Source organism: Convolutriloba macropyga, chromosome 6 (assembly GCF_964194025.1).
Source record: "Convolutriloba macropyga chromosome 6, txConMacr16.3, whole genome shotgun sequence".
In the NCBI taxonomy this organism is placed as follows: domain Eukaryota; kingdom Metazoa; phylum Xenacoelomorpha; order Acoela; family Convolutidae; genus Convolutriloba; species Convolutriloba macropyga.
The window spans coordinates 26,104,932-26,117,616 of record NC_134473.1 but is presented as its reverse complement, the minus strand read 5'-3'; the positions used below and the strand labels follow the sequence as shown (position 1 = coordinate 26,117,616).

The 12,685-nt window shown below is 33.3% G+C and overlaps 1 protein-coding gene across 5 annotated transcripts in view; it reads right to left on the bottom strand.

Moving 5' to 3' along the window:
- Positions 1–12,685, bottom strand: part of LOC142341596 (alpha-1B adrenergic receptor-like) — a 213,196-nt gene that overhangs the window by 151,403 nt on the left and 49,108 nt on the right. Inside the window, exon 2 of one of the 5 annotated variants that reach the window (XM_075392672.1) lies at positions 9,534–9,637. The exons of the other annotated variants lie outside the window; for them this stretch is intronic. The gene's annotated coding sequence lies outside the window, so the exon portion shown is untranslated. The remainder of the gene's footprint in view (positions 1–9,533; positions 9,638–12,685) is intronic. 5 annotated transcript variants of the gene reach the window in all.

Here is a 12,685-nt window from a genome sequence, read left to right as displayed (position 1 = left end):
CCCCGGCATCACATTGAGATCCGCCAAAAGACTCCAACGTACAATATCATTTGCAAAGTTGGGCACTAAATGAAAGCGTAAGTGCAGCTAAATAACTAATTTTTGAGATACTCTGAAGCCAGTTTACACCTATAAAGGCTTGTTTATAAGAAAAAATAAAGAAAAAATTTGCATATGACCTCAAATTCGTTTTCTGAATATGTTTAAACCACAAAGTTGTTCTTTTAGTGCACAGAAAGAATCAAATGAGGATCGCAAATTGCGATAAAAATTTTAATAGTTCCTCTGACTATATCATAAGAGACTTTTTTGCACCAGTCAATGTTTTATGTCTCATATATGACCTTGTATGATTTCCAAGAAATTCTTCCAACTTCAATAGAAAATCAAAATTGTGCAGTTTTTAGCCTTTGAAATCTTTTGTATGATCCTTGTATGATTTCTAGGAATTCATATATGGTCCTTTTATGACTACCAAGAATTCATACAAATCATATATGACCTAAAGAATCATATATGACTTAGTACAAAATCAAAGAAAGTTGTGTGGTCGTTGACCCGGGTCTAGTTTTTTAGTAGTGCAAAATATAATAAGAATATATCAAAATTTTTGAACTGTTTGCATTCAGGCAAGTCCACTGAAATGCATGGCGTTAGTTCAAAAATTTGCAATAAACAATCAATGAAACTGCGCCAAATCTTTTGACTTTGTTGTCTGAACGGATGTCAAACGAGAGAAAAGGAGTTATTTTAGGAAACCTAACCGCATTACTTTGAAACTCCAGACCGTGTCCTTTAGATAGAAACATTTACTTCTCAGGTTTTAACACATCTTAATAAAACAAGATTTCATTGTCTGCTGGAAAAGCAAAGTGATTATAAATAGAATCCCAATAGTTCAACCAAAATTCAACTGTCGCTCTTTAATGGTACTCATTTTGAGCATGCAGTGTTTTGAGTCTTCTCACTAGTCAATTAGCAAGACCACAAAGTATATTTTGATGTGTAGGAAATCTGATTTCATGTTTTGATATTCTTCTGCTCGGAACTTCTTATTAGAGTGACCTTGTAGCGAAAACCTTGTGAAAGTAAAATAGCTTTTAGTTCAACTACCCTGTTCAAATAAAGTCAATTCTTATATCTATTTGGAATACACCCTGGTCGGGAATGGGTGGTTATCCAGTACGAAACTGACAGATTCTGGCAGATTCTTACAAGACGACGCGTATCTTCTGCCAGAAATTTCTGGCAAATTCCTACAAGATAACCATTTTTTTGACAGATTCCTACTGGATAACCATTTTTCTGCCAGGTTACTCAAGCTAACCATTTTTGTGCTTGGGTATTACAAGACAACTAATTGCTGTCAGATTAACATTTAAAAAAAATTCCTGTAAAACAAAAAATTTTCTGGGAATAGTGTACAAACTGATTTTTCTCTAGGTTTTCTTTTTTGTAGGTTAACTGTGCAACAACATAACGCTCATTGAGCTTGTCATGTGTTCTCGCATTAATTAATGGAATATTTGAAAAACTGTTGAAATACGAAAATGCATTATTTGTTGTAATTATTTGTATTTCATTGAGGAAAAGAGGCGCAAAAAGTATGTCATATACTCTACGTGAACAATTAGCAAATAAAAGTTTTGCAAAAGTAACTAAGTAAACCATCAATTCAAGTAACTTTTAACCAAGTGCTGTTTAATATTTTTCAAATTTTTTTGTGCTCTTCTATCACATTGACACGAATCTTGCAAGATAACAATTTTTCTGACAGAATCGTGCAAGATAGCCATTCTTTTGGCAGATTCTGCCAGATAAACCATTTTCTGACAGAGTCTTGCAAAATTATCATTTTTTTGCCAGATTTTGGAAAATAACCGTCTATCTGTCAGACTCTGACAGACTCCTTCAAGATAACAATCCGGTATCGACTTCTAGAGCATCTTGCATTGCCTGAGAATCCATGATTTGCGTATCGTCAACAAATACGGCACTTTTCTTAAGAATATGTCCTCCTAAATCATTCAGAATTTCCCGCAAAGAATAGAAAAACATCAAAACTGATGTTTGTTCTCAAAAAGACAGCATAATTTTACAATTTTGACGCAAAATTTGTCATGACTGCATCTTGTTGCCAACTTTTAAGGAACAATTTGAAGAAAACAACGGATTTTTAAATCATCAAAACCATGCCAAAAATTGGTGAACAAGGATTCTAAGAGTGATAGTGGCAAATGTTTTATCAATTGCGTGGAAATGTTGATGGGTTCATTTTATGTTGATGGGACAAGAAGTCAATTAATTTTAAACTATTTTTTTTCGTCCAACTACTCTACTTTGTATGATCTGATTTGAAACTGTTGGTAACTCTATAATGACCGATATTGGTAGCATCTGTCAAAAATTCAGTTTTTAAAGGTTTCAATCGCACGGCTATCAATGGATCGTTGCAGTTTCTTTGGCTCTTTTAGCTAACCAAAAAGTGAATATCAGCGTTAAAGGCTTGAGAGACCTTTTTGACGAAAAATATTCTCTTGTTGGGGTTTTTGTATCAGCAAAAAGGAATTTCTAAAATTCGTTAACAATAAAAGAGGTGAATTTGTATCAGTTCAATTCAAAGATGGGTATATAAAAATTTCTACTAAAGCACTGACGTTATCAAATGTATCGTCCGGTTTCAAAAAAAAATTACCTGAAAGTGTAACTATTTAGATTTCACTCGTGCTCTGCTATCATGTGGCATTTTCTTACATTATCGCGCTATAAAACTTTTTTACTTAGAACTAAAACTTAAAGAAAACTCGTGTTTCATTTGCCAACCTTGTGCCAAAGTATGGCTCTTGAACACTAACTATGCTGCAGAAAACTATTGTAGTCAGGTATTTAATTGCAATCTAATTAAATAAAATTTAATATTTACAAAATATACAAATTTTTAACAATTGAATAACTAAATTAACAGAGATTACGAATCCGCAGTGAGTTCTTTATTCTTTATTGCCATAATCACAACTCCACCAGGCTGAAGCCCAGGTAAAGAAAATTGTAACTTTTAACCCCGCTTTTTGTAAGCAAAATGAAATTTTCACACGGGATACGAGTGTTAAAGTTTCAGCGGCGTTAATGAAAAATTTGCAGATTTCTAAAGACTCTTTCTAGGTCAATTATATTTTATAAAATCTATACTCTAAAATATCAAACCTTGGCCAGTCATGCCGAACTATTGTACTCTAAAACTGTTTCCTAAAAGCTTTAAAAACCTCTACAGCAAAAAAGGAGGCTCGGTAACGTGCCCACGCAGATAATGTTCCGACCCCGCTCATAAACATTCTTGACTTAATTGGCTACCAAATGATGAAGAGATAGAAAACTTTAAAAAAACATACACTTCGTACACAAAAAGAATACAATAATGCCACGCTATAGGGCCGATAAAAGTTGATGATAATAGGACTACTAGAAAAAAACAATAAAAATCAAACAGCAAACATCATTTACGACCAAAACTCGATGTCTATAATAAAAAAATCGTAACAAAATCAAAATTGCATGAGATAAAACCTAAAAAAAACATCTTAACCTATAATTCATTAGAAAAAATATGCGACCCTTCTTCAATGCGACTGGTTAACAGGTCAACAACAAATAGCAAAGAAGTGCGAAGTTCAAAAAAATATTTCTGTTTTTGAAATCAATTAATTTCAGAGTTGTTAACGTCATTAGATATCGACTGAAATCACTAAAATGCTCATTTAAAATTCCAAAAGAAAAAATTCAGACATATCATTTTCCAATGTATAATTACGCAAAACTTCAAAGCTATTGAGACCTACAATTATTGATACAAATTTAAAGAAAAACAAAAAATCCGTTGAAAAGTACAAATATAAAAAAATCTCAAACATTATAAGAAACTTCGTAGTAACAGTAGTAACAAAGCCCAGAAACAAATTTGTGAAGCTGAAACTATTTTAAAGATTAAATTATAGCTTGCCGCTGGAAATGACGTGTGACCTGTGTTTCTGGAGACTGAGCTGCAATTTGACCGAAAAACTGTTTGAAAAAAGCTGAAAAACCCAAAAATGTTTATAAATTTTTTTTTCAGGAATCAGAACAGACGCAGAACTTATAAAAAGTGATGGATTAAATTGCAACACCTCAGGAAGCCAATGACCTTTTAAAAACGAGACTAAGTAACGACCCAACAAAATAACGATAGGTACATAAAGAAGCCGAAATTTCAAACAATTTTATGACATTACACTGCTCAAGGCACAAAAATTATAAGATGTTACCTGCAGGAACTGTAAATCATCACTTTCCTTCCATCTTAACATCAACTTGTCTTCCTCATAAAAGGATTATTTTGACATGACAACAAAAAGAAACCCAAAAATTGAACAGTGTAAAAATATCGAAAACTTTCCATGAAACTAAATGGTCGACGCAATCAGTCACAATCTATAACCCAGAACAAAACAATAAATCAAAAAATTATTGGGGCACTTCTTATGAGAGAGATTGAATAACACCATGACAAAAGGAAAGCAAAAAGGAGACAATTGAAAAAAAAATATTTTTAAAATTTACTTTGAAAGTTGTTAAAACAAACAGCTAGGTTAGTTTATACGTAGTGGAGAAACCATTCAGACTATCTTTATCGGGTAAATGGCATTCAACAACAAAAAGAAAGACAAACAAAGGCAAAAACAACAATTCAAAAATTTTCGCGAGATAAAAGTGTCTCTGTTCAAAAAGCACAAACTGTTCAACAAAAATATTTAACGTATCCAGATTCGGCTTTATGCAACGCCAAGCATGTTTCTTGCTATGCTTTTTTTCAAGTGGAGTTATCAACAATGTCATAATGCGATAAGGAAACAAAGAGAACTCATAGAGTATGCAATAAGGCTCAAATATCAAATAAATATTGAAAACACGTAGCATCAAAGCAAAGAGACTATAAGATGATTATAAAAGCGTTGCAATGATTTTTAATTCTCAAGAAATTGTTTTGCACCTATTTATACCAAGACTGCGCCTTGAGAGAAATAAGATAAAATAGGGGCAAAGTTCAGTGGTTTACTGATATTATCTCAAAAACAATTATATTCAAAGTCATGACTGAATTTGGATAACAACTGAAAAATTGTCTAGGTTCATTTAATTCTCCTAAAAAACTAATTGTTTGGGGACACTAAGTCATTGAGCCAAAAAAACTATAACAAACGAAAGCAGAACTCAAGAATTCCATAAAACTTTTACGAAAACAATTGGCCAGAACCATAAAAAGTGCGCGTTTATTTCTGAAACCTTAACATAAACTTGTTGGGCGTCATTTATTGTAAATAGTATCTGTCAGTAATTGAGCCTTGTTTTGAAATTCTTGTCAGTAGTTTACATAAAAAACGTTTACATAGAGATAATATTTTGAAAAAAAGTTTGCGCCCCATTAAAATCTAAAAGATTTTTCATAGTAAGGATCCATGAAGAGATCAAGATCAACCCAGAGATTGCTGCACGTCTAACAAATTGCTGCAAATAGATCAGTTTTTAAACAACATTTTTTAGTTTGTCTAATGCAAGTTGTATAATTATCGAGTTTAACTTTCCGAAAAACTGGCAAAATTATAATTCCAGAAGACTCTTAAAGACTACAGGAGTACAACTAGCTCATTTTGTGCGCTTAAAAAATTTTTCGCAGTTTTAAGGTGTCTATTTCCAGCAAATTTAAAGCAAGTGGGCTAAAATGTAAATTTGGTCCCAATTTTGGTGAAAAAATCTGAATTTTGAAAAATTTAGGATAAATTCGGGCCAAAAACTCGGATCAAACAATTCAGCAACCCTCCTCTATCTTTAGAAATAAAATCAATAACACCTCAGTTAATAATTTTAACATATTTGACGGAAAATTAAAGAAAATTTGGTCAAAAATATCGAAAATGTGAATAAAAACAGCTGAATTTCGTCTAATTTTTACAAAACTTCAATCCTCGATAACTCCCTATAAAAATGGAAAATTGAAAAAATCTTTTTAATTCCATATTCTACGCTGGACGGGCTTTCTAGTGATACCACTCACAACTCTCTACGATTATATACGATGATAATATCGATCGGCCTAAAGTGTCTGAACAAAAAAAACCCATTTCAGTATATAGTTCCTCCGCCACTAAAGTGGGTCGGAACAATTAGCCATTTTTTTTTAAATTTATGAACAGAGAACATTGTATATCTAATTGTTTGCACTACACAATGGTTGAAAACAAGTGAAATGTGTAATTGTCATCCGATGAATTGCTAACTACCATTCATTTCAAGTTTTTATTTTCCCTCAAATGAATTTTGAAAAAGGCACAGTTTTTCTGAAAGCTGATCGACACTTCGTTAGTTCAATCAGTATCTGGTTGCATGATTAATCATGTTTGCAAATCACAATGAAGAAGAAAAACTTACAGCTCCCTTTTTTGGGCTAATAATATTTCATTCGTTACTTTATAGTTCTTTCATTCATAAAAGTATTGACTGATTGTATGTCGCAACTTAAGGATAGAATGCAAAGGGCAACATTAAACAACCACAGTGGGATCAATTATGTTGTTAGAATTGACAAAATCTGGGAAACGCTTTCACAAGATTTCACTTTTCTTTTGAAAATTTCAAAGAACATAGCGGATGCCTCTTCTCATGTGTTTCAATTCAACTTCAAAAATTATGGCAGATTCAGTTTTTAATGAAGATTAAATTTAATAGTGGTGACGTCAATTGAAAAACATACATGTGAGAATAAATTAAGCTCTTTGAGCACAGAAATCGAGAAAGGCTAATTTTTTGATGGTTACCATTTAATTGTCACATTAAACAGACATGAAGATACGTCAGCATTGATTGGCAAAAAGCAATACACTTGAGTCATAAAACTTCTAATTATTGTTTATGTTGTTCTTTATTTGAGCAATCAAAGGAAAACTAATTTGAAAAATTATTGGAATTCAATTAAAAGCAAAAAAGGAACTATTAAAGGTATTAAACGTAAGAAGACTATCTGAAGATGAGGAAACGTTTTGCCGACTATATGAAGAATATTGCTAAAGGTAAAAAAATAGGAAAAAAATTTGTGAATTGAGTTAATTCCTAGCAATCAAGTTCCTTTTGGCACGATATGCCTGGGTACCGTTTTGACTTGCAAGAGTTCAGATGTCTCGTGAGATTTGCGTTACAAATCTTCTTTTGTTACTGAGAAAAATTCATCAATTTCTTTGCCCTTGAATTACATCTATAAAATCAAAATTGGTGTTCTAAATTTACAGTTTTTTGCAAGTGCCTCCTTGTACAATACGCGATCAAAACATAAATTTATCTGATTTTTCTGGCAAGAACTGTCATCAGACCAAAATTTAAATTTATCTGATTTTACTAGCAAAATTGTCACGCGACAAAATTTCACTGGCAAACATTGCCACCCGACATTGTCACTCGTGAAGTTTTCGGGTATGTTCCCCAGTGATTCTGGAATTTTTATCGTGTAAGATCTGATAAGATGACGATCAATAATCTTTATCGTGTAAGATCTTATCTGGTCTTAAACGATAAAAATTCTTCCCTACGTGAACTTTAATCTTGTAAGATCTGATAAGATACTTATCTGATCTTATAAGATAATGCTTCAATTTTGCAAAATTTTTATCTTATAAGATCTGATAAGTATCTTATCAGATCTTACACGATAAAAGTTCACGTAGGAAAGAATTTTTATCGTGTAAGATCAGATAAGATCTGTTTTAATGATTTCAAATTAACCGTATAACGTATTCAAGTTTCTATGAAAGTAAAAAATAATCGGTCAACTAACCAATTCTAAAACCTAAAACTGGTTGCTGATTCTCTTTTGGCGGCAGTTTTATTCTGAGTGTTAAATATGTACTATGGCTAAACTACGCAGTCCGATATAGTTTTGGTTTTCGAGGTAAATTTTTCAGCCCAGTTTGATAATCACCGCCTCAGAAAAAGCCCCTAACACTCGAATAACTTTTCTCACAATATCTTATAAGTCTCAAAAGACAATATAAGATAATTTTCTCTTTGTTGCTCTGACACTTAAATGTTGCAAGCTGTAGCTTTTTGGCTACTGCTTGAAAGCAACTCTTAATTGTCTTCAGTATGAAGAACATGCCATAATTAAAGAATTATGATCGTATAGGTTCTGATAAAAATCTTATCAAAAAGATTAGTCATATTTTTCCAAATGTTTATCTTACAAGATCTTATAAGATTCTTATAAGATCTTACCTGATAAACATTTTTTGTCAGGCAGAATCTTTATCTTGTAAGATCTGACAAAAGTGAATTTTTATCGTGTAAGATCTTATCAGACCTGATAAATTTTTTTTATCGTGTAAGACCTGATAAATTGTCTTACAAAGTCTTAGTCAGGCGACGCATAATCTTATAAGTACTTATAAGACAATTTTGTAAGAAATTTGTAAGATCTTACACGATAAAAATTCTCAAATGTCTGGGGTTATAATTTCTGATAAGAGTCCATGGAGAAAAGATTGAGTTTTTTTTAGTAGGAGCTTTTTTAGAGTAAAAATTGATGTGATTTTATGTGATAAAATTTTGACGAGATATTTCAGTACATTTTACAGGATAAAAGTTTCCGAATGATTGGAGTGGCTATATCCCAGGTTTCGAAAAACTAACAGATATTGTGTTCACCTGTTTTCACTAAGCGGCTTTGTTAAATTAAAGGTGTAATCTGGTGTTTATGTGCTTAGCCCAAAAATACGCAATTTAGGTATTTTACATGGTTTTGCCTGAGCTGTTATTGACAATTAACAGCAAAAGATTGACTAATGTTTATTGTATGATTAAAGAATGATTTCTTATTGCAAGAAGTTTGTGGTCGATAGGAATACTGAAGAAAAAATTCCAGATACAAAATAGACAACTTTGAATTAAACTGAGAGACCAATGTTCTTTAATAGAAAGGGCAAACAATTTTCGTTAATGCTACAGTGAATATAAATAAATTAGTGACACAAATTTATAAATCTTGTATGTCCAAGGTTAACGTCGGTTAGTCTGGACTCAAAATCAACATAATCAAATTACTCCTTATTTAGTATATAGGCCAATCCGGGGACAAGAACTGGCCGCTCAATTTTTACATATAAATAAGTATAGAATTTTGCGTCACTTGTCATGTACAAATCTACGCCGCGACAGAATCTGATTATGCTTTTCATGAAATTGATAGCAAATTTTGTCTGATTTCAAGTCTACTAAAATAAGGAAAAGATAAGAATATTTACCAGAAAAATATCGACTCAGACATCATAATTGTCACCATAAATCAACTTTATATACTCAAATGATAACTATTTAAGCCTTGCGCATTGTTCAAGATCAGCTAGTGATTTGATTGCGAACCTGAATATGAGGCCACTCGGGGTTATAATTTAGGGTTTCCCAGAATTCAAAAACTCCCGGCTTAGTGGAATCATATTAGATAGGGGTCATCAACTCACCTCTGCAGTTATTGAGGGGGTGGGGCATAAGTTTTATCATAAGTTGTAGAGAAAATAATTTGACAATAGGTAATAGCCAAATGTGGGGAATACTGAAAATGCTTCTAGGGTACACAACAGTTAGACTTCTGCGCAAGTTTAAATTTATTAGATAGGATAGTCCTGAAATAGAGGTAAATGAGACAAAAGACTACAAAAAGATACGGCTTTCATAAGTTGATCAAGTTCCCTCAAAAAACTTTGTTCACACCATTGACCAGATAAAAATTTGGGCAAAAAGGTTAACAGTGAGTGGTCGCCTAATCTTTCATTTGATATTTTTCAGCTTGAAAATATGATATTTGCTCGATAATTATCATTGAAACACACGGGAATATCATTTTTGTTCTTTCAGGACATGCATGTTTACAAGCTATCCTATATATTATCTTGCCCGCCTTAACAGTGCGAATATCTATCGATCAAGTAAAAGTAGCTTTTAAAATTATTTGAACGTTCTCCGTTTTTTCTTCTTGTTAGTAAGCTATAGATTCAGTTAAAAGAATTTTATTAGAACAATTGGTTTACAGCGCTTCACACTTTTAGGTAACAAGTAACTTCCAAAAACAAAAATTAAAGAGGCCCGAAAACAACATCATTGTAGCTTATAAAAAAACTTAATACCGCTCCCACAATCATGGGCTTGACGGCAGCGCATCTTTGCGCGGCTTTGGGCCTCCATCTGTAGGAGAACGAGTTCCGTGTTAGTCAAAAGTATTTTGCCGCAGTTGTTAACCATTAAACCTAGAAATCTCGCTCACCACGAAGTTTCCTGCCCTGGCATGTGCGATTCTATAGTAAGGAATGAGCGCACTGCAAATCTTTCGCTTGTTATTGAGAAAAAGAGCTTAAATCCTGAAAGCAAAATCAGACCAATTGATGTTTGCATGTCATCAAGAACTGCTGGCTGCTTTTGACGCTATCGTGACTTAGTCTTTGTAATCAAAAAGTTCTTCTTGTGCTGTCTTGAAGTTAGGAATTACAATAGCGTTTGCTGACCATGAAAACTAACTCCTTCAAATCATTGGAAAGAGCAAGGTACTTTATTCGAAAAACATGCACAGGAAGGATTGTGCAGTTTCCATCAAGAATGAACAAAACATTAAAGAGAATAGAAATTTTGCAATGCAATTGCAGTGTCTGTTCTCAAATAAATTTGCTGGCCTACCGCGATGGATATGTCATGGTTATGATTTCATTTCAGTTCAGTTGTTGAATAACATCCATATCTGAAGTAATCTTAAATTAGCTCAAATCTTTCCATCTAGGTGGCAAATTCTGTTCAGTGCTGTAGACAATCATGCGGTAAAATTATATATTCAGGCAGTAAACAAATTCATGTTCATCAACCTCAGTTGGAACAAAATTCCATTTCACACTTAAAAATATTCTAATCTTCATACCCTTGAATACTCTCTCTCCAAAATCAGTTGATCAATTCAAAATAGTCAATTGCATTGTTTTTACTACAATTTAGAAAAGAGTAATTCCCACAGCGAATGCCAGTCAAACATTTTGGCCAATTTCGTCTGAGTAAATAATCGGGCAATCGCAACAAAATCTCTGCCTTAGAGTTAAACCTATGAACTGCACAGCAAAACGATTAGACTGGCTTTGAATCGGCACAACTTGGCGCAGTCAGCAAAAGAATCATGGAACACCTCTCTCAATATTGACGTTTTCTTCGAAAAACCGACAGCAAATCCACTCTCAACTGGGAAAAATGGACCATTCAGTGGATACCAGCTCTTGTCGCCAAAAACAACATACTATTAGAACAACTAAGCACGAGAAGAACTAAAGATCCGCCAGCACAAGTATCATACCGAGAAGAGCCCACATATGAACAGCAGGTCCAAGGCTCTACACAATAGGCAGAACAACATAGATTGACTCGTAATGCTCAAATCAAAGTAGCTCGGTAGAAAAGATGCCAAAAGACAAACAAAATTGGACTATTGCGTGGAGACAAGCCGTGGGGATTCTGCAAAAATAAAAAATTTTGCTTCTCAATTGTTTTATTGACACAAAAAGAAGTCACATTTTGGAAGACTATGGAAGAATCTGTTTTCAGAAGTCGGAACATCAGGTGTGACGGGTACCTACTTATTATATTAAAGCCCAGAAGTTGACGCAGTGGATGTTTTTCTATGGTAGAATCAAAGAACAAGCTAATACTGTAGACTTTGAGATGAAGAAGATTTCATAATTCCTGCTATAATTCTCAACAAAATGATTGATTTTGACACATGAAATGATTTACTTCGCGAAACAGTCACTCCTAACAAGGCACTCAAAAGAGCGATCCAAATTCAGATGGGTATTAAGAACCAACATAAAAACATTAAAATTTCACGAGTAATCAGACAATTGATTTGGTAAATACTCAATACAGAAAATGCAACAACAGCTGATAGTAAAAATCTTAACAACTTTTAGAACAGCAACCAATAATTAGATGAAAACACCGTTCTGGGAAAAATATCTGACTGATGAGCAATGCGCTAATACTGGGATCTGCAGTGAAGTATAAGTCGAGGAAAAGATTTTTTGCTGCAACTAGCAAGGCGACAGCAAGAAAACAACCAGAGTCTTACTGAACCCCGAGAGGTAATGTCAAACTTTTGCGCAAAATCCATACAGGTTAGTGTCTAAAAACATCTGACGGTTTTTTATACGAAGTATGTACCTAAGGAAGTACCGTCTGCAATACAAGCCGTACTACAACTTTGATCGAGGAATCACACAATAAAGAAATCAATGGACACCATTTGGACATTCAGATATTGCAAAATTTGGCACCCGTGAGAAAGGCAACAATGAGTTGGCCAAACACGCACTAAGACTACCAGCTCTAATTACAGGAAAAAGCCTTCAACCAAAAAATTGCGTAGCAAAGAAAGAATCTCACCGGGAGACTTCAGAGAGACAAGAAAATAAAACTCGAGAAAAACATAGCAGATGACGCAAGCGTAATTTCTGTATAATCATGATTATGAACCAGCGGCAAGGATGCGAGATAACTCAAGATAAGAATCTCAAAATATATTCAGATAAAAATATATTGGTGAAAATTTTACGATAATTTCGAAACGACCCAAAGCGCCAACCGA